This window comes from Cervus elaphus, chromosome 4, assembly GCF_910594005.1.
Source record: "Cervus elaphus chromosome 4, mCerEla1.1, whole genome shotgun sequence".
Classification (NCBI taxonomy): domain Eukaryota; kingdom Metazoa; phylum Chordata; class Mammalia; order Artiodactyla; family Cervidae; genus Cervus; species Cervus elaphus.
In genome coordinates this window covers 58,581,634-58,608,914 of record NC_057818.1, presented here as the reverse complement: position 1 = coordinate 58,608,914, position 27,281 = coordinate 58,581,634, and the positions used below count along the sequence as shown (strand labels likewise).

The 27,281-nt window shown below is 41.6% G+C and overlaps 2 protein-coding genes and 2 pseudogenes across 3 annotated transcripts in view; 2 read left to right on the top strand and 2 right to left on the bottom strand.

The window, feature by feature from the left end:
- The window catches only part of LOC122692444 (thymosin beta-4-like), a 567,005-nt gene that overhangs the window by 154,590 nt on the left and 385,134 nt on the right, over window positions 1–27,281 (bottom strand). The gene's annotated exons all lie outside the window — the stretch shown is intronic.
- Window positions 1–27,281, top strand: part of LOC122692415 (zinc finger protein 345-like) — a 564,572-nt gene that overhangs the window by 195,450 nt on the left and 341,841 nt on the right. The gene's annotated exons all lie outside the window — the stretch shown is intronic.
- LOC122691425 overlaps window positions 1–27,281 on the bottom strand; it is a 49,521-nt pseudogene that overhangs the window by 16,417 nt on the left and 5,823 nt on the right.
- On the top strand, window positions 13,101–14,064 carry LOC122692433 (annotated as a pseudogene). Its single transcript, XR_006340649.1, has one exon. The product of XR_006340649.1 is annotated as a bax inhibitor 1-like (transcript).

Here is a 27,281-nt window from a genome sequence, read left to right as displayed (position 1 = left end):
AGGGGCTACAGCAGGAGTAAGAACCAGGTTACATTTCTTAGCAATTTTGATCCTGGTTCAGATAGAGTCACACTGGTGCTATCCTCTCCAAAGGAATGGAGCCTTCTGCGGTGGTCTCACATGATTTTATGTCTTTGTATTAGCCCAGAGTGACTGATGTAGGTGTGACAGACTCAGTTTCAAGTAGTTGGAGGAGTGAAAACCTGAACATTCATATAAAAAATCAATCACAATTTTTCCCCAGTTGAAGAAGCTGGAATCCCAGTTTAGACCTGGCACTTCAAGGAGACCTGTAGCCTGGTAGCCAGTTGTCTAGTTTTATCTAAGTAGGTTCTAACCTTTGATTCACATATTGATTCACATATTAATCAGAGCAGTTGTCACTGTTACTGACTTTAGTGCTCCTCTAGGTATGAGAAGAGACAAAATCTGGGCTCATGAAAATCTTTGCCTGAGAGTATCTAACTATCTGAAGGCCTGTTCTGCCAGCTTTTCCCAGAGCACAGATGCCTCGTTCCTGATCTCCCCTCTCAATACCTTTCAGGGCGTGTTGCAGGGCAGATGCTGCAGCAGGTCCGGATCTAATCCTAGCAGAGGCAGATGGCAAGTGCTCGTTTTCAGTTGGCATGGCCCATTTGTGGCCATAAATTTGACCATGGTTTTGGGGGCATATCACGTCCATTTTGTCCCATGGTGCTAGGAATGCTCATTCTTAGGTCTGGCAAAGATTCTGCTGACAGGCCACTAACCCAAGAAACAGGAGCCAATAGACCCTGGATCGCCTGTCTCACCTGCCTCTATGGTCCATGAAAACGTCCCCTCTTGTTGCTTCTTCCCACACCTAGAGTTTCACCATCACCCTCACTGATCTCATATCATCATTTTATCAGCCGCTCAGTCACGCATTCAGTAATGCAAGAAACAATTGTGGAAAGCAGGCAGAAAGGCAAATAATATAGCTAGCAGTATTAGTAGGATCATAAGTAAGAATTTGAGAACCTGTTTTAAGTATAGTCAATATGCAACTTGGATGAAATGGACAAATTCTTAGAAAAGTATAACTTTCCAAAACTGAACCAGGAAGAAATAGAAGATCTTAACAGAACCATCACAAGCAAGGAAATTGAAACTGTAATCAGAAATCTTCCAGCAAACAAAAGCCCAGGACCAGATGGCTTCACAGCTGAATTCTACCAAAAATTTAGAGAAGAGCTAACATCTGTCTTACTCAAACTCTTCCAGAAAATTGCAGAAGAAGGTAAACTTCCAAACTCATTCTATGAGGCCGCCATCACCATAATTCCAAAACCAGACAAAGATGCCACAAAAAAAGGAAACTACAGGCCAATATCACTGATGAACATAGATGCAAAAATCGTTAACAAAATTCTAGCAAACAGAATCCAACAACATATTAAAAAAATCATACACCACGACCAAGTGGGCTTTATCCCAGGAATGCAAGGATTCTTTAATATCCGCAAATCAACCAATGTAATACACCACATTAACAAATTGAAAGATAAAAACCATATGATTATCTCAATAGATGCAGAGAAAGCCTTTGACAAAATTCAACACCCATTTATGATTAAAACTCTCCAGAAAGCAGGCATAGAAGGAAGATACCTCAACATAATAAAAGCTATATATGACAAACCCACAGCAAGCATCACCCTCAATGGTGAAAAATTGAAAACATTCCCCCTGAAATCAGGAACAAGACAAGGGTGTCCACTCTCACCACTATTATTCAACATAGTTTTGGAAGTTTTGGCCACAGCAATCAGAGCAGAAAAAGAAGTAAAAGGAATCCAGATAGGAAAAGAAGAAGTGAAACTCTCACTGTTTGCAGATGACATGATCCTCTACATAGAAAACCCTAAAGACTCTTCTAGAAAATTACTAGAGCTAATCAATGAATATAGTAAAGTGGCAGGATATAAAATTAACACACAGAAATCCCTTGCATTCCTATATACTAACAGTGAAAAAACAGAAAGAGAAATTAAGGAAACAATACCATTCACCATTGCAACAAAAAGAATAAAATACTTAGGAGTATATCTACCTAAAGAAACAAAAGACCTATACATAGAAAACTATAAAACACTGATGAAAGAAATCAAAGAGGACACAAACAGATGGAGAAACATACCATGTTCATGGATTGGAAGAATCAATATTGTCAAAATGGCTATTCTACCCAAAGCAATCTATAGATTCAGTGCAATCCCTATCAAGCTACCAACGGTATTTTTCACAGAACTAGAACAAATAATTTCACAATTTGTATGGAAATACAAAAAACCTCAAATAGCCAAAGTAATCTTGAGAAAGAAGAAGGGAACTGGAGGAATCAACCTGCCTGACCTCAGACTCTACTAGAAAGCCACAGTCATCAAGACAGTATGGTACTGGCACAAAGACAGAAATATAGATCAATGGAACAGAATAGAAATCCCAGAGATAAATCCACGAACCTATGGACACCTTATCTTCGACAAAGGAGGCAAGGATATACAATGGAAAAAAGACAACCTCTTTAACAAGTGGTGCTGGGAAAACTGGTCAACCACTTGTAAAAGAATGAAACTAGAACACTTTCTAACACCATACACAAAAATAAACTCAAAATGGATTAAAGATCTAAATGTAAGACCAGAAACTATAAAACTCCTAGAGGAGAACATAGGCAAAACACTCTCCGACATAAATCACAGCAAGATCCTCTATGACCCACCTCCCAGAATATTGGAAATAAAAGCAAAAATAAATAAATGGGACCTAATGAAACTTAAAAGCTTTTGCACAACAGAGGAAACTATAAGCAAGGTGAAAAGACAGCCCTCAGATTGGGAGAAAATAATAGCAAATGAAGCAACAGAAAAAGGATTAATCTCAAAAATATACAAGCAACTCCTGCAGCTCAATTCCAGAAAAATAAATGACCCAATCAAAAAATGGGCCAAAGAACTAAACAGACATTTCTCCAAAGAAGACATACAGATGGCTAACAAACACATGAAAAGATGCTCAACATCACTCATTATAAGAGAAATGCAAATCAAAACCACAGTGAGGTACCATTACATGCCAGTCAGGATGGCTGCTATCCAAAAGTCTACAAGCAATAAATGCTGGAGAGGGTGTGGAGAAAAGGGAACCCTCTTACCCTGTTGGTGGGAATGCAAACTAGTACAGCCACTATGGAAAACAGTGTGGAGATTTCTTAAAAAACTGGAAATAGAACTGCCATATGACCCAGCAATCCCACTTCTGGGCATACACACTGAGGAAACCAGATCTGAAAGAGACACGTGCAGCCCAATGTTCATCACAGCACTGTTTATAATAGCCAGGACATGGAAGCAACCTAGATGCCCATCAGCAGATGAATGGATAAGGAAGCTGTGGTACATATACACCATGGAATATTACTCAGCCGTTAAAAAGAATTCATTTGAATCAGTTCTAATGAGATGGATGAAACTGGAGCCCATTATACAGAGTGAAGTAAGCCAGAAAGATAAAGAGCATTACAGCATACTAACACATATATATGGAATTTAGAAAGATGGTAATGATAACCCTATATGCAAAACAGAAAAAGAGACACAGAAGTACAGAACAGACTTTTGAACTCTGTGGGAGAAGGTGAGGGTGGGATGTTTCGAAAGAACAGCATGTATATTATCTATAGTGAAACAGATCACCAGCCCAGGTGGGATGCATGAGACAAGTACTCGGGCCTGGTGCACTGGGAAGACCCAGAGGAATCGGGTGGAGAGGGAGGTGGGAGGGGGGATCGGGATGGGGAATACATGAATACATCCATGGCTGATTCATGTCAATGTATGACAAAACCCAATGCAATGTTGTGAAGTAATTAGCCTCCAACTAATTAAAAAAAAAAAAGTATAGTCAATATGTCCCAGGTCCTCTGACTTCATTTGTTAAGTAATTGTAGCCTGGTGTTAATCTCCTGGCTATAGATCATGGAGATTTTAACTTGTATCCAAAGATTGATTACTGAGATAAGTTTTAGAAATGAACTTAGAGAGCCCCTTAATAATTCAGGTAACTCTCATTAGCATTATAACATAAAAGCAAGGAACTATGTCATAAGAGTTTCTTAGTAAACATAGACCTTAATTAACAAAACTAGAATTTAATATTTAGTGAATCATATTTTCTTTCTAAAATTGCCTCCATTTTCATTAAACTAGGCCAAGACTAATTTGTTTTAAAAATAAGTTTGGTGTGCTGACCACACAGCTTCTTCTATACTGACTCTGCTGTAATTCCTCAGGAGTCTGAGACTAAATTCCCCAAAGGCCTCTCAAGGCCAAGAATTTATTAATTTGTTCTACTTTTCCCCATTTATAAATGACTGACTAGAGAATAGAATTATCATTACTTTTTTACAACAAAAATATTTACAGTCTTTATATTCTTCTCTCACTGACAGCACATATCCGACTTGCTATACACACTCAAACATTTTCCTTGTCACTTTAGTAGATTTGAGTCCATAAATTTTAACCTTAAAAAATTAACCCCTAGTGAAAACCAAGATGAAAGCAACTGTGAACTATTTGTTGCATTGGCAGTCTCTGATTAGCAAACTCAAGAACATATTCTAGAAACTCTAAAAACATGTATTTTTCCAAAGTACAGTTTTTCTCAATGTAATACAAGGCACATGTCTAATAGATATACATCTATGTATAACTGACTCAAGTTCCTGAAAACCAAAAACAAACAACATCGGAAATCACGTCTACTCCAATAGAATATAAAAATTTAAATAACCAAAGTAATAAAAAGAGTGGGGCATGAAGAAATGTTGCCACCTTGTGGCCCCTTTGGGTAGCAACAACTTAAAACCTGTGAAGATGGGGAGGTATTATTCTTGAGGCCTTCAGGGATGCAAGGAATAAACACCTGTTGTCAACAAATGACCTTAGGTAGATCCTGGAAAAAGAATTCAAAACCTGGCAATTGGTCAAGAAGCCAACCTTGGGAGGTAAGTTTTACTCAAATTCTTCCAAAATAATCACATGAAAAGATTTCAGTATCACTAAAACTTACAGAAATTCAAATCAAAAGTACAATGAGGAATCACCTCACTCCGATCAGAATGGCCATTGGCAAAAAGTCTACAAACAGTAAATGCTGGAGAGGGTGTGGGGAAATGGGAACCCTCCTACACTGATGCTGGCAAGGTAAGCTGTTAACCGTCACTATGGATGACAAGGTGGAGGTTCTTCAAACAAGTGAAAAGATGATGAAATCACTACACTGCTTAACCCATGCAGAAAAACATACGCCAAATCAATTAAAGATCTAAATGGAGGGATGGATACTATAAAGCTTTTGAGGAAAATATACAGAACATGCTTTGATATAAATTGCAGCCAGTTCTTTTTGGATTCATTCTTAGAATAATAAAATAAACTAAACAAATGGGACCTCACCAACCTTAAAAGCATTTGAGCAGCAATGTAAACCATAAATGAAAGAAAAAGACAATCCTCAGAATGGGTGAAAAAAAAATGTTTGCAAATGGAGATACAAGGAATTCATCTCCAAAACATGCAAACACTCCATGCAGCTCAATTTAAGAAGAAAGAGAAAAGAAAAATGGGCCAAAGATCTAAATGGGCATTTCTCCAAAGAAGGCATCCAGAGAAGGCATCTAGGTGGCCATAAAGTACGTGAAAAGATGCTCAGCGTCCCTAATCATTAGAAAAATGCAAATCAGAAGTTCAGTGAGGTATCACTTCTCACCAGTCAACATGGCCCCCTCAAAAATTCGACAATAAATGCTGGAGGGGGTGTGGAGAGAAGGGAACCCTCCTTCCCTGTGGGTAGAAATGTAAATCAGTGCATCCACTCTGGAGGGGCTTTCAGACACTCAACAACAAAGTACCACGTGACCCAGCCATCCCACGCCTGGGCATGGATCCTGGGAAAACCAAAATTTCAAAACATACTGCACACCAACCATCATGGCATCACTGGATACAATCACCAAGATACAAAAGAAACCTAAGTGTAGAAGACAGATGAATGGTTAAAGAAGATGGGGTTCAGATACTGTGGCATTACCCAGCCAAAAAAGATGAAAGAATGCCACTTCCAGTCACAGGAAAGAACTAGAGATGTCACACTAGGTGAAGTAATTGAGACAAAGTATCACATGTTATCACTTCTAGGTGGAATCCAAACATGGAAACAAATGAACTTCTTTACAAAACAATAACAGCTTCATACACTTAGTAAAGAAACTTATGGTTACCAAAAATGAAAGGCGGGGTGCAAGGAGAAATATATGTTGAGAATAACATATACACACTGGAAATAATCCATAAGGACCCACTGTAGATCACAAGGAACACTACTTTGACTCTATAAATAACCTAGATGAGAAAAAGAACCCAAAAAGAACACATATACATCTATATATAAATGAATAATGTTGCTTTACACATTAAAAAAAACACAACAATTCAAGTCATCTATATACTCAAGTTCAAAATAAACATTAAAAAGAACAGCAGAGAAAGAAAGACAAAAGAACTGCTGGCTCTGTTCCCCTCAGGCCTTGGGGACCTGGGCTGGGTCACATCCCTCGGGCCTGAGCAGGCTGGGTCCCCAGGCGGGACTGTCCTGGGGCTGAGGGCGCTGGGGAGGATATGCCAGCCAATGAGCCCCCCACCCCGATGGACATGGGCTTCCTGTTCCCCTCTGCATGAGTCCACAGTCTCCAGATCCAGGGGACCCTCCTGCAGCAGAACTAAATCTAGTCCCCCCAAAGGATGGTGGGGTCTCTGGGCTGGAAGAGCTTTGCAAAGTCCCCTGGGCCCCGTGTCACCTGGTGGCGGGGTTCCCACCTCCAGCCTCCTTCCTTAGGGTCACCCCACTGAGAGGACAGCTCTCTCTGCAGAGCGGTGTTGCAATCATTGGGATCGCCTGGGGGATGAAGCGTAAGGGGGAAGAAGTAAGGAGACACAAGCCTTAGGGCTTCCCGGGTGGCGCTAGCGGTAAAGAATCCACCAGCCAATGCAGGAGACATAAGAGAAGCAGGTTCAACCCCTGGGTCGGGAAGATCCCAACAAGTAATTCATCTGCAAAACAAGCAAACAGCACATGCAGCTCAATAAAAAAGAAAAAAAAGAAAACACAACAGAAATGGACCAAAGATCTAAATGGATGTTTTTTTCAAAGAAGGTATCCAGGTGGCCAAAAGGCACATGAAAAGGTGCTCAGCATCACTAATGATTGGAGAAATGCAAATCAAAACGATGATGAGGTATGAGCTAAAATCACTGAGATTGGCTATCCTCCAAAAGATCTACAAAGATTAAACTCTGCTCAGAGCCTGGGGAAAAGGAATCCTTCTACCCTGGAGGCAGGGTGGGTGCGGCCAAGAAGAAAAACATGGAGATTCCTTAAAATGCTAAACAGGGAGTTACTAACACCCTGGAAGCCAACTCCTTGCCTTAGATCCGGAAAAAATAAAAAATTTAAATGATATGTGCGTGTACCCTTATTTTTAGGACAGCACTATTGACTATATTGAAGACAGTATCAAACAAAATGTCCATCAATAGAGAAATGAAAGTAACTCGTCCATCTAGACAGTGGAATACATTCAACCAGCAATAGAAAGAGAAAGTGGCATTGGCAAAAGCGTGCATGGGCTGAGGGGACATAAGGAAAAAACACCTGTCCTCAACTTGTGCCCTTGGGTGGGTCCGCGGAAAAGAAGAAAACCGGGCAGGTTGTCAATAGGCCAGTCTTGAGAGGTCAGTTTTAATCACAGTTTTCTTTTTTAAAAAAAAATCACATGGAAACCTTTCAACATGAAGTAATTTTAGAGAAATTCAAATCAAAATTACAACTAAATATGAGCTAACCCCAGCCAGAATGGCTTGTGTCAAAAACTCTACAAACAGTAAATGGTGGAGAGGTTTCGGAGGAAAAGAAATTCTCCCACAATGATGCTGGCAATGTCAGCTGTTAACAGCCAGAGCAGAGGACAACGCGGAGGTTCCTTAAGTGAAAAGTGAATGAAACTACGTCTCTCCCTAACCTCATGCAGAAAAGAAACTCCAAATCTATTAAAGAACTAAATGGAGCGATGGATACTCTAAACTTCTTGTGGAAAATATAGGCAAAACAGGTTTTGAAGTAAATCACAGCAAGTTCTTGGTTTTGCTCTTAGAATAACAAAAAAACCCCGAAAGACAAAAAACCTCAACAAAAGTAACCTCATTAACCTCAAAAGCTTTCGCACAGCAAGGATCAACCTAAGTGAAAGAAAAAGATAACATTTAAATTGGGGGAAATGGTTACAATCGATTTTAAAAACGACTTGCTGCTGCTGCTAAGTCGCTTCTGTCGTGTTCGACTCTGTGCGACCCCACAGACGGCAGCCCACCAGGCTCCTCTGTCCCTGGGATTCTCCAGGCAAGAACACTGGAGTGGGCTGCCATTTCCTTCTCCGTAAAAACAAGGTATTCATCTCCAAAAACATGCAAACAGTTCATTCAGCTCAATATCAAAAGACAATCAATAGAAATACAGGCCAAAGATCTAAATAGACCTGTGTCTTCAGATGGCATCCAGATGGCCATAGAGTATATGAAAGATGCTCAGCATCACTGTTAGAGAAACGCCCATCAAAACTGCAACGTGGCATCAACGCACAGCCCTCAGAATGGCCATCTTCCAAAAGATCTACAAAGATCAAATGATGCGGAAGGCGAGGCAAACAGGAAATCTTCCTACACTGTGGGCGGGGATGTAAATGGGTGGGGGCATCAATGAAAGAAAGCAGTATGAAGATGCCTGAAACACACTAATCCTAGTTATTGCACAATCGGGCAAGCCCACCCATTGCCTTAGGTCTGGAGAAAACCATAATTTAAAATGATACTTGCAACCCTATTTTCAAGGCGGCAATATTGACAATATTTAATAGAGAGCTTCCCCAGTGGCTCAGCTGGTAAAGAATCTGCCTGCAATGCGGGAGACCTGGATTCGATCCCTGGGTTGGGGAGATCCCCTGGAGGAGGGCGTGGCAACCGCCTCCGGTATTCTTGCCTGGAGAATCCCCCCAAAACAGCAGAGCCTGGCGGGCTACAGGCCATGGGGTCGCAGAGAGTCAGACACGACTGAGCGACTAAGCCCAGCACAATAAAGAGCGTCAGTCGAAATGTCCATCAATAGAGAAATAAAGTCACTGACCCATCTACACACGGGAATCACTCAGCTGTCAAAAAAAAAGCGAAAAAATATCATTGTCAGCAGCATGGATGGACCGAGATTTATCATACTCAGTGAAGTCGGTCAGGAAGGGAAAGAAATACATCACTTACAGGTGGAATCTATAAATTCATACGAATGAAAGAATTCATTAAGAGAAACAGACTCTCAGACTTAGAAAACCAACATGATTATTTAAAAAAACAAAACAAAACAGGGAGGGAGACACTAAGAGGTTGGGATTAACACGTACCTGCAACGTATTATCAGATAATCCAAAAGGACCTCCTGAATAACACAGAGATGTCTACCAAACACCCTGAAAGAACCGACCTGGGACAAACCAGAAAAAGAACAGATACAGTTCTCTGTGTAACTGAATCAAGTTCCTGCAAACCCGAAACAAACACAACAACGGAAATCCACTCTACTCCAAGAGAAAATAAATATTAATTTAGCCAACAAAACAAAGCCGCGGGACATGAAGGTGTGCTGCCGCCTTGTGGCCGCTTTTGGTAACAACAGCGGGGAAACTGCAGGCGGCCCTTAACATTCACAGGACCGAGCGGCTGCAGGAAGGGACGCCTCTCCCCGACTGACGTCCTCGCTGGGTTGGGGGGGAAATTCAGAACAGGGCCATGATCACAAGGACGATCTCAAAAGACCAGCTTTACTCACACTGTTTTTAAAAATATCTCATGAAAAGCTTTCAGCTTCGTGAAATATTACAGAAATGTAAATTAAAAAAAAAATACAAGGAGATATCAGGTCAAACGGTCAGAACGGCCTTTGTCAAAAAGCCTTAAAAGCGATAACGGCTGGAGAGGTTGTGGAGAAAAGGGCGCCTCCTACGCTGAGGCTGGGACTGGAAGTTGTTAACAGCCACGATCGAGGACGGGGTGGAGGGTCCTTCAACTTGTGAAAACTGAAGGAATTTACACCTCTCCCTAACCGCTTACAGATGAAGGAACTTCAAATCGATTAAAGAGTTTTATATGTAGGGACGATTCCTCTAAATCTCTTGAGGAAAATATATGCAGAACACACTTTGACATAAATCACAGCAAGTTCTTTTTGGATCTACACTCAGAATTGTTCAAAATAAAACTAAATTTAAAAAAAGGCACCTCATTAACCTAAAAAGGTTTTGCACAGGAAGGGCAGCCGTAAGGAAAGAAAAAGACAACCCTCAGAATGGGAAAATAAGTGTTTGCAACCGAAGTTAGAAACAAGGAATTCATCTCCAAAGATGCAAACTGCTGACACAGCTCAAGATAAAAAAACAAACAAACAAACAAAAAAACCCCAGTCAACCCAGCAGGAAAACAGGCAAAGACCTAAACGGACGTTTTTCCAAAGAAGGCATCCAGATGGCAATAGAGTGCATGGAAAGATGCTCAGGATCACTCTTACAGAAATGTCAACTGAAACCTCAACGAGGTATCAGCTCACCCCCTCAGACAGCCATCCCCCCAAAGACCTACAGGTTAAATGCTGCGGAGGGCGAGGGGAACAGGGACTCCTCCTGCACTGTGGGCGGGGAGGGAAATGGGGGGGCGGGCAGCCTCAAAAGAAAACAGTATGGCGATTCCTTAGAACACTACACAAAGACTTAACACATGATCCGGCAAGCCCACTCCCGGTCTTAGATTGGGAGAAAATCAAAACTGAAAATGATGGTTGCACCCCTATTTTCAGGGCAGCGTTACTGACAATCTCCAAGACAGAACATAAATGAAATTGTCCACCAATAGAGAAATATCGAGGAACTTGCCCATCAAAACTCAACCATCGAAACGAATAAAAACAAGTCAGCTTAGGAGCATGGATTGACCGAGAGATTTACCAAACTGAGTGAAGCCGGTCAGAGAGGGAAAGCGAAGGATCACATACACAGAGAATCTATAAATTCCTCAAGTGAACTAATTCATAAACTGAGACAGACTCAGAGACATAGAAACACGAGTTTACGATTTTTTTTTTAAAGTTTGGGGAAGGGAAACATTAAGAGATGGGGGTTTACAGATACACACTACTTATTTTCAGATAGATAATCGAAATGGACCTACTGAATAGCACAGGAAGTCTACTGAACACACTCAAAGAACCTAAATGGGAAAAGACCCCGAAAAATAATAGAATAGATGTACCTCTGTGTATAACTGAATCAAGTGCCTGTCAACCTAAAACAAACACAACAGAAATCAACTCTACTTCAATAGAAAATAAAAGTTAACCATAATAAATGAATAGATAATTGTGACGCATGAGGAAATGCTGCCGCCTTGTGGCCGCTTTTGGTACAGCAACGGAAAATCCTGGGCTGACGGCACTTCACATTCACCAGACTCAGGGGCTGGAAGGAAGAAACTCCTGCCTGAAGAAACGTCCTAGGTGCGTCGGGGAAAAAGAGGCAAGCCAGGGCAAAAGATCACGAGGCCGATCCAAAGCTCAGTTTTACTCACACTGTTATTAAAAATGTCACATGAAAAGTTTTCAATTTTGTGAAATGTTACAGAAATGTAAATCAAAGCTGCAAATCAAAAGTGTAAAAGGAGAAACGGAAAGATATACCCATTTGGATGCAGAGTTCCAAAGAATAGCAAGGAGAGATAAGAAAGCCTTCCTCAGTTATCAGTGCAAAGAAATAGAGGAAAACAATTGAATGGGAAAGACTAGAAATCGCTTCAAGGAAATTAGAGATACCAAAAGAATATTTCATGCAGAAATGGGCACAATAAAGGACAGAAATGGTATGGATCTAACAGATGCAGAAGATATTAAGAGGAGGTGGCAAGAATATACAGAAGAACTATACAAGAAAGATCTTAATGACCAAGATAAGCACGATGGTGTGATCACTCACCTAGAGCCAGACGTCCTGGAATGCAAAGTTAAGTGGGCCTTAAGAAGCATCACTATGAACAAACTAGTGGAGGTGATGGAATTCCAGCTGACCTATTTCAAATCCTAAAAGATGATGCTGTTAAAGTCCTGCACTCAATATGCAGGGAAATTTGGAAAACTCAGCAGTGGCCACAGGACTGGAAAAGGTCAGTTTTCATTCCAATCTGAAAGAAAGGCAATGTCAAAGAATGCTCAGACTACAGCACAATTGCACTCATCTCACACTGGGCTTCCCTGGTGGCTCAGAGGTTAAAGTGTCTGCCTGCAATGCGGGAGACCTGGGTTCGACCCCTGGGTAGGGAAGATCCTCTGGAGAAGGAAATGGCAACCCACTCCAGTATTCTTGCCTGGAGAATCCCATGGACGGAGGAGCCTGGTAGGCTACAGTCCACGGGGTCACAAAGAGTTGTACACAACTGAGCAACTTCACTTTCACTTTCTTTCACACACCAATAAAGTCACAGAGAATCCTCCTACATTGTGGGTGGGAATGTAATTGAGTGGGTGCAGCCACAAGGAAAAGAGTGTGGAAATTCCTTAAAACACTAAATATAGACATACCACACGATCTGGCAAGCCCACCCTTTGCCTTAGACCCAGAGAAAATCATGATTTAAAATGATAGCTGCACCTCTATTTTCAGGGCAGCACTACTGACAATATCTAAGACAGAGCATCAACCAAAGTTCCATCTATAGAGAAATGAAGAGTCTTGTGTCCATCTAAACGCTGGAATACACTCCAAAAGAATGAATGAATGACATTTTCAGGAGCATGGATGAACTGAGAACTTATCATACTCAGTGAAATCAGAGATGAAAGAAGAAGTATCACTTAGGGGGGCATCTATAAATTTATACAAATTAACTATAAACAGAAACAGACTCACAGACTTAGAAACGCAACTTACCGAAGCACATCCGGTCTTAGTAGAGCCGTGTGGGCTCCTGAGAGGCGGGTTAGAAGAGCGGAGGCTGTGTCCCACAGACAGTAGCATCATGGATATATTTAATCGGAAGATCAACTTTGATGCACTCTTTAAATTTTCCCACATAACCCCCTCGACACAGCAGCACCTGAAGAAGGTTTATGCCAGTTTTGCCCTCTGTATGTTTGTGGCGGCTGCGGGGGCCTATGTCCATGTGGTGACCCATTTCACTCAGGCTGGCCTGCTGTCTGCCTTGGGCTCTTTGGGGTTGATGATTTGGCTGATGGCAACACCTCACAGCCATGAAACTGAGCAAAAAAGACTGGGACTTCTGGCTGGATCTGCTTTCCTTACAGGAGTTGCCTGGGCCCTGCTCTGGCCTTGTGCATCGCCATCAACCCCAGCATCCTTCCCGCTGCCTCCATGGGCACAGCAATGATATTCACCTGCTTTACCCTGAGTGCACTCTATGCCAGGCGCCGTAGCTACCTCTTTCTAGGAGGTATCTTGATGTCGGCCATGAGCCTGATGCTCTTGTCTTCCCTGGGGAACCTTTTCTTCGGATCTGTTTGGCTTTTCCAGGCAAACCTGTATTTGGGGCTGGTGGTCATGTGTGGCTTTGTCCTTTTTGATACTCAACTCACTATTGAAAAGGCTGAAAATGGAGATAAAGATTATATCTGGCACTGCGTTGACCTCTTCCTAGATTTCGTAACTCTCTTCAGAAAGCTCATGATGATCCTGGCTATGAGTGAGAAGGATAAGAAGAAGAAGAAGTGAAGCAGCCATTCAGCCTTCCCCAGTTTGACTTCCTCTCCCTCAGCCCCTCATTTCCTCTTTGCACACATTACAGGTGGCGTGTTCTGTGATAATGAAAAGCATCAGAAAAGCTTTTGTACTTTGTGGTTTTCTCTATTTTGAATTTTTTGATCCAAAAAACTGATTAGAATATAGTCTGGAGTTTGGCTTCGTTAAAAAAAAAAAAAAGAAAGAAAGAAATTTAAAAAAAAGAAATAAATAAAAAAAAAAAAGAAGAAATCCAACTTATGACTTTTTAAAAAAATGTAGTGGCAGGGAGACATTTAGAGGTTGCAATTAACAAAAACACACTACTTTTTTTTTTTTTTTTAATACACTACTTTTTATCATATAGATAATGCCAGTGGACCTACCACATAGCACAGGGAAGTCGCTGGATACACTGGAAGAACCTATATAGGAAAAGACCCCAAAAAAGAACAGAGGAGATATACATCTGTGTATAACCAAATCACGTTCTTGTAAACTTAAAACAAACACAACAGAAATCAACTCTACTCCAATAGAAAATAAAAATTAACCAAAAAATAAAAAAAGAGAAAGAGAGATATCAAGGGAACACCTCATGCAAAGATGGGCACAATAAAGGACAGAAACAGTATGGACCTAACAGAAGCAGAAGATAATGAGGAGAAGTGGCGAGGATACAGAGATGAACTATACTGGGCTTCCCCTGTGGCTCAGCGGGTAAAGAATCCTCCTGCAATGTGGGAGACCTAGGTTCGAACCCTGGGTTGGGAAGGTTCCCTGGAGAAGGAAAGGCTACCCACTCCAGTATTCTGGCCTCGAGAATTCGACAGACTGTATAGTCCACGGGGTCACAAAGAGTTGGACATGACTATTAAGGAGAGGTGGTGAAAATACACAGATGAACTAAACTAAAAAGATCTTGTCACATCAGATAAGAGGATGGTGTGATCACTCACCTAGAGTCAGAAATCCTGGAGTGAGAAGTCAAGTGGGTCTCAGGAAGCATCACTATAAACAGAGCTATTGGAGATGACGGAATTCCAGCCGAGCTATTTCAAATCCTAAAAGATGATGCTGTGACAGTGCTGCACGCAGTATGCCAGCAAATTTGGAAAACACAGCAGTGGCCACAGGTCGGGAAAGATCAGCTTTCACTCCAATCCCAAAGAAGATCAGTGCCAAAGAATGTTCAAACTTCTGCACAATGGCACTCATTTTACTTGCCAGCAAGGTAATGCAAGGTAATGCTTCAAGCTAGGCTGCAACAGTATGTGAACTGAGAATGTCCAGATGTACAAGCTGGATTTAGAAAAGGCAGATGAGTCAGAGATGAAATTGCCAACATCCGTTGGATCACAGAAAAAGAAAGAGAATTCCAGAAAACATCTACTTCTGCTTCATTGATTATGCTAAAGGCTTTGTGTGGATCACAACAAACTGTGGAAAATTCTGAAAGAGATGGGAATACCAGACCACCTGATCTGCTTCCTGAGAAACTGGTATGCAGGTCAAGAAGAAACAGTTAGAACTGAACATGGAACAATGAACTGGTTCCAAATTGGGAAAGGAGTACATCAAGGCTGTATATTGTCACCTGCTTATTTAACTTATATGCGGATAACATTATGCAAAATGCTGGGTTGGATGAAGCTCAAGCTGGAATCAAGATTGCCAGGAAAAATATCAATAACCTCAGATATGCAGATGACACCACCCTAAGGCAGAAAGCAAAGAGGAACTAAGGAGCCTCTCAATGAAAGTGAAAGAGGCGAGTGAAAAAGCTGGCTTAATACTCAAAATTCAAAAAACTAAGATCATGGCATCCAGTCCCATCTCTTCATGACAAAGAAAAGGGGAAACAATGGTAACAGTGAGAGACTTTATTTCCTTGGACTCCAAAATCACTGAAGGGGTGACTGTAGCCATGAAATTAAAAGATGCTTGCTCCTTGGAAGAAAAGCTGTGACAAACCTAGACAGAATGTTAAAAAGCAGAGACATCACTTTGCCAACAAAGGTCTGTCTAGTCAAAGCTATGGTTTTTCGAGTAGTCATGTGTGGATGTGAGATTTGGACCATAAAGAAGGCTGAACGCTGGAGAACTGATGCTTTTAAACTGTGCTGTTGGAGAAGACTCTTGGGAGTCCCTCAAACAGCCAGGAGATCAAACCAGTCCATCCTAAAGGTAATCAGTGCTGAATATTCATTGGAAGGACTGATGCTGAAGCTGAAACTCCAGTACTTTGGCCACCTGATGCTAAGAGCCAACTCATTGGAAAAGACCCTGATGCTGGGAAAGATTGAGGGCAGGAGGAGAAGCGGGCGACAGAGGATGAGATGGTTAGTGGGCATCATCAACTCAATGGACATGAGTTTGAGCAAGCTCTGGGAGTTGGTGATGGACAGGGAGGCCTGACGTGCTGCAGTCCATGGGGTCACAAAGAGTCGGACACGACTGAGCGACTGAACAACATTGCGGTCTCGTGAGAGAGGAAGGCATTGTAGAATGTGTAAAGAGTCTAGAATGTAACTTCTCTAAAAGCTTTATAGAAAGCACCTTTACTGTAGTAGGCAATAGTTAAAACCCAGATCCTGAGATCTCCATCAGAATAACACTCAGCCAAAAATAAGAGTGGACCTCTGTCTTTATGAGGAGGGCAGCGTGACTTTATACCAGTAAAGTTAGAGAGTGACCACTAGTCTAGAGCGAAGGAGGCAGAGAACTCAAGAAAGAAGAACGTTAGAATCAAGTGAATCATCATGGAGCTTTTTGTCTGTACTCACAAACTCCCATTTATTCCTCAATAGCAGAGATCGTGGGATGCAGGAGCCTCCAGGAGACATTCTACAAGTGAAGGACCCCAAACCCTGAGGGTAGATAAGGGATTCTGGGAGGAAGCTATCCTCACCCAAGCAGGCCAGGTTCCAGTAGTTCTGTAACATCACATCCCTGGACAATTTCCACTGACCGAGGTCCAGGCATTCCCGCTCCTCTTGAAAGGTTGTTGCTGAACCACAGAAGATGCCAGGATTCTTGGCCTCCGAAGAAGAATTCTATCTGGGGCCAGAGATGAGGCTTGATCACTCAGAGCTTTTGTGTAATAGAGTTTTATTAAAGTATAAAAGAGGTAGAGAAAGCGTCTGAAATAGACATCAGAAGGGGGCAGAAAGAGTGCCCACTCGCTGGTGTTGGCAAGGAAGTTATATACCTTTTAATTAGTCATCACAATGAATCAAAAGAATGTCTGGAGGTTGTAAAGGTCTTACTAGACCCACTCCCATAATTTACATTTTAAGATAACAGGATTAGCCAGAAGGTTTTTCAGGAAAGAGAAACTGTCCTCAAGCAGGATACAGTGTTGTTGTATAATCCCTAGTACAGTTTAAACTGAGTTATGTAATTGATGAAGACTAAGGAATGTAGACAAAAAAGTTTGTCCTTTCCTCTTCCTTGAGAATTCCAGACCCCTCTCTCCTTGGGGACCCTCGGACTTCTTATCAACGTGCCTGGGAACTGACTCTCTCTTTTTGTTTTCTTTCTTTTTTTTTTTTTGGAACTGACTCTCTCACTCTTGAGTGAAGTCTATGGCCAGACCCTGGAATGTCAGCCGTCCCAGAAATACAAAGTACATATGCCATGTGACTGTGGGAAGACTTCCTTATGTGACCCAAGATGAAAACAGCAAGTTCAGAGAACTAGTTTTTCAATGAGAAGAGTGTCTGATGTTATACAATAATATACTTTTTTATATAGCAATATGCGCTACCATATTTCTAACCTGAAGAAAACAGGATGACATATGATCCACAAAGCCGCTTTGACTTCCCTACTGGCTCAGACCGTAAAGAATCTGTCCACAATGCGGGTGACCTGGATTTGATCCCTGGGTTGGGAAGATCCCTGGAGAAGGAAATGGCAACCCACTCCAGTATTCTTGCCTGGAGAATCTTATGGAGAGAGGAACCTGGCAGGCTATATAGTCCATGGGGTCACGAAGAGTGGGACATGACTGAGAGACTATGATTTATTCATTCATCTGGGAGAAAAACTATTAAATGTGATCAACAGAGGCATATTTATTTTTGAGGATTTTCCTTGTGTTCCACAGGATAAATATCAATCAAAGCAGGAATTTTTTTAAAAGCACACTGTGATTCAAGAATTCTAGGGTGGCGCCACAGTTTTTCATGTTGAACAAGCTTAGTTTTAACTAAATGTCTGGTTGATAAATGGCCATTGTGAATAGCACGGAGGTCAAAGAGCCATGGCCGATAGCCATGGAATCCAGTCTCATCACTTCATGGCGAATAGATGGGGGAACAATGGATACAGTGAGAGAATTTATTGTTTTGGGCTCCAAAATCACTGCAGATGGTGACTGCAGCCATGAAATTAAAACGCTTACTCCTTGGAAGAAAAACTATGACCAACTTAGACAGCATATAAAAAAGCAGAGACATTACTTTGTCAGCAGAGGTCTGTCTAGTCAAAGCTATGTTTTTTCTAGCAGTCATATATGGATGTGAGAGTTGGACTATAAAGAAAGCTGAGTGCCAAAGAATTGATGCTTTTGAACTGTGGTGTTGGAGAAGACTCTTGGGAGTCCCTTGGACTGCAAGGACATCCAACCAGTCCATCCTAAAGGAGATCAGTCCTGAATAATCATTGGAAGGATTGATGCTGAAGCTGAAACTCCAATACCTTGGCCACCTGATGTGAAGAACTGACTCATTTGAAAAGACCCTGATGCTGGGAAAGGTTGAAGGCGGGAGGAGAAGGGGATGACAGAGGATGAGATGGTTAGATGGCATCACTGACTCAACGGACATATGGTTGAGTAAGCTCCGGGAGTTGGTGATTGTAAGGTGTGCTGCAGTCCATGGGGTTGCAGAGAGTCGGACACAACTGAGCAACTGAACTGAACTGAAATGAGCCAGATAAGAATTCATAGTTATTATTGAACTTTATGCACTTTACAGATTTTACAGGTTTAATAGATTAGTAAGCAGAGAAAACAATCTTTTTGCCTATTTTTGAACTATAGAACTTTCTAACAGTTTTTTAATTTTTTTAACCTTGAATGAGCCATATAAATAATTTTAGATAAAAAATATTGCTCTTCAAAATCGTTTGGAATATTTGATCAAATATTCAGAAAATGGTAGAGCTTGGGATTTACTTCAATGGATTTGAGCTCAATTTTATGTAAAAAGAATTAAGTCAACACAGAGACCTGACTGAGCGACTGAACTGAACTGAACACAGAGACCACTCTAATGGATGTTTTACCAGTTGAGGTAACTGGCAAAAATATCAAAAACAGAAAAAATGTCATATACTGTTAACATTTTCATGCACACAACCATACACTATTTGGGAGAAAAATTATTCATGTTTATAAAATCAGGAGTAGATTTCTGTGCTTAAATCTTATAATTTATTTGTGGCAATAATCTATATTTTACAAATACATTACAGTGCAAAAACACAATGACATAAAATAAATTAGAGCTCTTGGTTCTGAATCTTTTATTCCTTTGAAAATCTCTATCATTTGTGTTGAATCATATTTTAGATTTAACAGTTAAACATACATAAGTAATAACATTCTTGTAAATATTGTAGAAAACACAAAGATGTGATAAGAATTCTGTCTGGAAAATGAGTGCAGAGCATATTATTAACGGAAATGATCAGACCTGGGCTTGAATGATGAAAACCTCCATTCCCCAAATGCAAGAACCTTACTAAACACAGGTGAGTGTTCATTTTCCAAAGCAAACAGAACTAAGAAGGCGTGGTTTGCCACACTAATTTTGTCTTCTTATACACATCCCTCACTAAACCTTTCAAAAATCCTTTTTAAAGACAGAAAGCAGGAACAGCACAGTTGCAAAATCACAGAAGCACCTGAACCAGAAAGTGTGAGGGGTGATGGGCTAGATGCTAGCAGTGATCTGAATCCTGAAAAATACCAGTTTTATGCAAAATTCTCTTCTTATCTAACTTCCATGTTCTGTATCCTAAGGCTACACTTAAGAGTGAGTCCTTCCTGCCAACATGGAGAAGGGTCTCTCATACTTTTCTCCTTCTTTTCCCCAAACTTCCTGTGGAACTCTGGACCACTGGGGTAATTCTGTTCATAAGGACAATTTCTTAATCCTGTTCTAAATGTCTGGAGTTGCGTATACATGTAAAGTCATCACTAATTTCCCCTACTTCTCTAAGATCCCAAGACTGAACCACATGCCAATGGGAATCTCAGAACCTATGCCTCCCCATGTTTATTTCTCACAACCGGAATATTTTCACTAGTTGAAAGTCACTAATTCAGGTTGAGAATTCATCATGCTCTATAGAAAGCCAGAATTCATCATGCTCCCTACAGACAAGGGAGACAAGGTTCTGGGACACAAGGGAGAAGTGGTCTAAAGAGCCGGTCCTCACTATGGTAAGAAAAGGAAAAACTAAGAAGTTGATAACAAACGCCCCAGGCAGAAAAATTAGAAGCCGAGAACTAAAGGTTTGCAGGTTCCCTCAGTCTAGGCATTTCAGGAGGAAAAGCAGACACAGCCCCAGACCCGGGACAGGACATGTACCTGAGAAGCTGCCGTCTCCTCCTCTTCTTCCTCCTGCTCTGCGTCTTCTCTGGGGATGTTATGCAGCGAACGTATCTCTGCATCTTGAGAAAATACCTTCAAAGGCACCCGCACAGCTCTTTAACCTGCAACTACTTCACCACTACAGACAGAAGGACCTTGAAAAGCTAAAAAGACTCACCTCTCCTGTCCTCTGTCTCCGGAGAGATTCAGGAACAATCACTTCCTACCTGGAGACCAGTCTGTGAACTAATTTCTTGATTGTTCTCTCCCCATAGAGAGCTCCTAACCCTCTGCTCACACAGATGATGTGAGTTGACTTCCTGGTCCAAATCCAGCTAGACCAACTCTGCGGCCTCTCCGCGGACTGACGCCGGGCTTCAGGTCTCACAAATGCACCAGGAGCCGCGTCCTTAACCCGGGCCTCCCCTTAGAATCCCCTGGAGCACATCCTACACACCACACTGATGCTCCCACAGGACCCAGAGAACTCTGTGGGGAGGGCACCGGGGAGGCTATCCCTTAACACTGGTCATGTGATCTTGATAGGAAACCAGGTTGAAACCACTTAAAGGAATCTTTCTGAACCATTTCAGTGAATACGAACCCCTCGAGGTCAGGTCCCCACCCTAAGAAGTTATGAATCTGCAGGTCTGACGTGGGGCCATGAAATGAGTCTTTAGCAAATTCTGTTTGTTCTGATGCTTCTCCCCCAAGACCCACACTCAGGAGCCCTGAGCTTCAGCCCTCACTCTCAGCACAGCTGAGACCTCTCAGGAGGGGAGGGTTTAGGGTGGGAATTTCTGAGGGAGGTCAGGCTAGAACCAGGCAGACAAAGCTCCAGTACTTGGTGTTCAGGCCTTTATAAGAGACCCTGGGTGAAGTGCTGTGGGCTCCCCAGGCTGAGTGTGGATGGGTCTATTCAAACCAAGGGGAGCAGGAATCTGGTGAGCGCTGTGAGGGTGTCATTGAAGGGGTGGGCACCTGTGAAGTAGAACCTAGGGTTCAGCAAGGCTGCTGATCACAAGGTGGGTGGTTGTCTAGAGCAGGTGCTCACAGGACTGGCTGGTGTGAGTTCAAGGACCTGCAGGCTGCCTGCTCCCCAGACAGACACTGAGGCAGCAACAGCATGGAGCAGTTCAGGGTAGCTCTCAACAATACTCTGTATGATCCTTATTGGAACCATTACAATGTCCCAGCAGTTACAGAGGGGGGAAAGTACAATGCAGAAATGATGGGAAATATCCCAATATTTGAGGCATAAAGGCAGTAAGGAAACTAATTGTTACAGATATCATCCCTCTGTGCTAACAAAGAGTTTATTGTTAGGTATTCTTCCCTGCGACCTTAAATCAGTAGGTTGACACTTCATTCATTACATTCCGGCTTTATCACAAGAAACCATCAGTTTAATTAACATGTACTATCACACATAGAAAGAATAAAACTTTTTCCAATCCACTGTGTAACTGATTAAATACAGATTACAAGCATAAACAACGATATTCACTCCTCTGATACAATGATCTCAGAACTGTGATTTCTACAGTTACAAAATGGAGGCTAATCATTTACGAATGAAACAAGATGTACACTAATTACATGACTTTTCTGAGAAGGGTTTCCATACATTTCTAGCGTATCAGAGGTATCTTTATTTGAAACATGTCAACTAATATTCATGACATCTCTTGATATTATGAAGATACATCAAGAGTTCAGTGAACTGTCATTGTATTTTCCTTAAAATGCAAGTGACATAACTATTGAAAATGTGCATCTTACTTTAATATGTGGAATTACTCCCTGAACACTTACTTCATGGTGACCTATAGGGATGTTTGACAAGAATGATTAACACCTCCATTTATTTATTTATTTTTAAAAATTAATTATTTTTTCAGTGGGTTTTGTCATACATTGACATGAATCAGCAATAGATTTACACGTATTCCCCATCCCGATCCCCCCTCCCCCCTCCCTCTCCACCCGATTCCTCTGGGTCTTCCCAGTGCACCAGGCCCGAGCACTTGTCTCATGCATCCCACCTGGGCTGGTGACCTGTTTCACTATAGATAATATACATGCTGTTCTTTCGCAATATCCCACCCTCACCTTCTCCCACAGAGTTCAAAAGTCTGTTCTGTACTTCTGTGTCTCTTTTTCTGTTTTGCATATAGGGTTGTCGTTACCATCTTTCTAAATTCCATATATATGTGTTAGTATGCTGTAATGTTCTTTATCTTTCTGGCTTACTTCACTCTGTATAATGGGCTCCAGTTTCATCCATCTCATTAGAACTGGTTCAAATGAATTCTTTTTAATGGCTGAGTAATATTCCATGGTGCATATGTACCACGGCTTCTTTATCCATTCATCTGCTGATGGGCATCTAGGTTGCTTCCATGTCCTGGCTATTATAAACAGTGCTGCGATGAACATTGGGGTGCACATGTCTCTTTCAGATCTGGTTTCCTCAGTGTGTATGCCCAGGAGTGGTATTGCTGGGTCATATGGCAGTTCTATTTCCCGTTTTTTAAGAAATCTCCACACTGTTCTCCGTAGCGGCTGTTCTAGTTTGCATTCCCCCCAACAGCAACACCTCCATTTAAATGTTCAGTGTACATGCTACATCACTGTGTCCTTAATCTCCTAATGGAGAATAAATATAAATGATTTCTCTCTAGGATAGAAGGCCTTGTCTCATCTTTGAGTAGCAATCATCAAAAACATAACTTTGCATACACACTAAAAAGGAAGCATAGCAGCATGGAGTAACTTGAGAGTTCAATAACATATCTTGGTTTTCAAATAATTACAAATCGTGTGAATATAAACAAAGATACATTGCTAATAATTGTACATTTCTAAATACCAACCCGTCATCTTGTGATCCATACTAACATATCAATTTTCTATGCTTTAACTATGGATTACTGTCTACAATACTTCTCCGGAAGAGAACTTCAAAAAAAAGGATTGATGAAATGCTTTCTAGTGTGCAGGCTTCCCTGAAAGCTCAGTTGGTAAAGAATCCACCTCCCACTCCAGTATTCTGGCCTGGAGAATTCCATGGACACAGTCCCTGGGGTTGCAGAGTTGGACACAACTGAGCAAATTTCACTTTTTCTAGTGTGCAATATCTGGTATTTATTTAGATTTAACTTTCATTAAATACTTTCCTACATTGTTTTATGTCATTTCTTATCTTTCTTAAATAAACGGTCCTGTATTTTCTGAAGTGTATGTTTAGGACAAACCTCATCCATCACTTATTTTATTACTAGAGTTTCTCTCCAGTATGTGTTTTCTGATGTTTGGTAAGGTGAGAGCTCTGATTAAAGCCTTTGCCACTTTCCTTACAGTTATAAGGTTTTTCTTTCAGTATGAATTCTCTGATGTCGAGTAAGATGTGAGTTCTTGATAAAGGCTTTTCCACATTCTTTACATTTGTAAGGTTTCTTTCCAGTATGAATTCGCTGGTGTTGAAAAAGACTTGAGTAGTGACCAAAGGCTTTTCCGCATTCTTTACATTTATAAGGTTTCTCTCCAGTGTGAATTATCTGGTGGCAAGTAAGACCTGAGTGCTTCCTAAAGTCTTTGCCACAATCCTTACATTTATAAGGCCTCTCCCCAGTATGAATTCGCTGGTGTTCAGTAAGAGTTGAGTAGTGACTGAAAGCTTTTCCGCATTCTTTACATTTATAAGATTTCTCTCCAGTATGGATTACTTGGTGTTTAGTAAGACATGACTGCTGTCTAAATGCTTTGCCACAATCCTTACATTTATAAGGCTTCTCTCCAGTATGAATTCTCTGATGGTAAGTGAGACCTGAGCACTGGTTAAATTCTTTGCCACAATCCTTACATTTATAAGGCTTCTCTCCAGTATGAATTCGCTGGTGTTTAGTAAGAGTTGAGTAGTAACTGAAGGCTTTTCCGCATTCTTTACATTTATAAGATTTCTCTCCAGTATGGATTACTTGATGTTTAGTAAGACATGAGTGCTGTCTAAATGCTTTGCCACAATCCTTACATTTATAAGACTTCTCTCCAGTATGAATTTTCTGATGGTAAGTGAGACCTGAGCACTGCTTAAATTCTTTGCCACAATCCTTACATTTATAAGGCTTCTCTCCAGTATGAATTCTATGGTGTTGAGTAAGGTTTGACTTCTTATTAAAGGCTTTGCCACACTTCATACATTTGTGTGATTTCTGCTGCATATGAATTACCTGATATTGAGTAGGACATGAGCTACAAGGAAACACTTTGCCACATTCTTTACATTTGCTTGGTTTCTCCCTGGCATGAACTTGCTGATGCAGACTGAAATGTGAACACCTAAAAATGGCTTTGCCACTTTCCTTAGCCTTGTAAGGTTTCTGCTCTGTATGGATTCGCTGATGATGAGTAAGCTTTGAGTTCTGATTAAAGGCTTTGCCACACTTTGTACATTTATAATGCTTCTCCCCAGTATGAATTCGCTGATGTTGACTAAGATTTGAGCAAGACATAAAGGCTTTTCCACATTCCTTACATTCATAAGGTTTCTTGCCAGTGTGGATTTGCCGATCTTGACTAAGCTTTGAATTCTGATTAGAAGCATTGCCACACTCTGTACCTTTGAAAGGTTTCCATCCTGAATGAATTTTCCTGTGTCTACTTAGACTGGATGAGTTAGTAAAGGCTTTCTCACATTTCTTACACTTGTAACTTTTCTGCGGATCCTGAATATTCTGCTGTTGAGTAAGATTTGAAGACTGATTAGAAATATCACTATATTCACAATTATAAGTCTTCTCTCCTGTATGTGTACTTTTCTGTAGTGGAAGACCTGATGTTTGATAAAAGATATTACTACATGTACAATTTTTAGAATCCTTGTCTGAAGATTGAGGTCCCTGATGTTTCATAGGGTTAGAGTCTTGTTCAGTTTTAGACCCAGTTTCATTGCATGAATAGCTTCTCAATCCATCGTAAATATTCTTGTAATTATTGGGGGTAGAGCTCTTGCTTAAGGCCTGATTCGTGTTATTACATGTGAGAAGTTGTTCCATATTAACCATATCATGATGCGTATTGAACAATGATGGTGGGATTAACTCTTTTCCATTATTATCAACATTACACATTTTGGAACAGAGAGAAACTGTCTGTTGGTGGAAGAATAATGACCCCTTGCTCACAGATCCCTCAAATTGATTATATTGTGAGTTTTCCCCATCATTTTTAAATTTCTGGTTTTCAGACGTGCTTGAATGTGTGTGTAATTGAAGCCTGTGTTCAGAGTGGTTTGAATGAGTATTTGCAGTAGAGACTGGATGACTTTCCAGATTTTCCACATTCACCTTCAGAGAACGTGTATGTTTCAAAAAATGATTTAAGCCTTTGCTTGAAAAGATACACATCTCTGCAGATGTTGTTAACTGAAATGGGTGTTTTCCCCAATTTGACTCACATTGCTCATTTCTTTTGGCAGTAATGTCTGCATTATGTGAAACTGTCTCAGTTCCTTTATGTCCGTATACACATCTTCTAGGCCTTTTACAAAGCCCTGTATAATCCTGGTCTTTCATTAAATGTTCATTTCCAAGATGAGCTCTTTCATGTGTTTCTAGGTTTGCCTTTTGGATTAAATTTTCTAACCTTGGATTCTTTGACATCAAAGCACGGGTGTTGTGAGAAGACACAGCTGAAAGATACCAAATAAAAGTTTATCAAAGTGAAAGATATCAAATCTACTATTCTCAGTGAATATCCTTAAAGATGTAGAGAAAATAGAGACACAAGAATCAAGATGCAAGAGGATTAGGCAGACTTGGAGTTCATCTCTCTCCACAAATGCATCAAGCATACATCAGAAATGGAACAACTCTCACAGAGGCCCCTCTGAACACTAGCAGAGGACCTACAACACCTAAAACGACAAGAAAGATTCCCACTTAGCTAGTTAGGACCAAAGAAAGAAGGAAGAGGAGAGGAAGCGGGATGGGACCTGCAACCCTCGGGGGGATCGGAAGAGAGGAGGTCTCCATGTCTGGAGAAGCCTCTCACTGGGGGAGCTCAGTTGGGACAGAAGGGGAGCCTCGTTCTCTGTGGGAAGAGAACATGGCAACGGTCTGTGGCAGCAGGACAGAGTGAGACCTACACACGGGGTATTGACCCCTGCCCTGTCCACCCAGCCTGAGGGTGTCCACTGCTGCAGACAAGGGCTGGGTGCTGGAACGTGGGGTGTGGAGAGCAGACCCAGGCAGAAGACTGCTGTTGGCTGTGAGGAGATATCCTGACGGGACGGGAGGGAGGGAGGAGCTCTGCAAATGGGATGCTTGTGGAGGAAGCCTGCACCACCATAGAGCAGAGCAGCGTTGTTGAGTGATGTCCGAAGGGAAGAACCCCACTGCAGCCTCTCTCCCCATGTGCTGGCCCCTTGTCCCTGGCAGTAGGAAGGGCTGCCACCCGGGTGGGCTCTATTGAGGCCCAGCCATGGCCTCCCCCATGCCCCTCCTCTACAATCAGCAGACTCCTATGCTCTGGGGCAGCCTCTGGAGCAGACACCTGTGGGTGGGCCACATGCTCAGATGGAGATGAAAGCACAGCTGAGCCCCAGGGTTAAGAATGAAAAGCTGAAGTCTCTCCTTGCAGCTGCACTAACCATGCTTTTACACAGGCAACTGGCTGTGTCAACTCAGTCCCTATAGAGCATCTGAAGGACAACCAGGGATCCCCCAGTCATGGAGGTGTAGCTTTAGCAGCTGTAGACTTTGTGGGGATGTACGTGG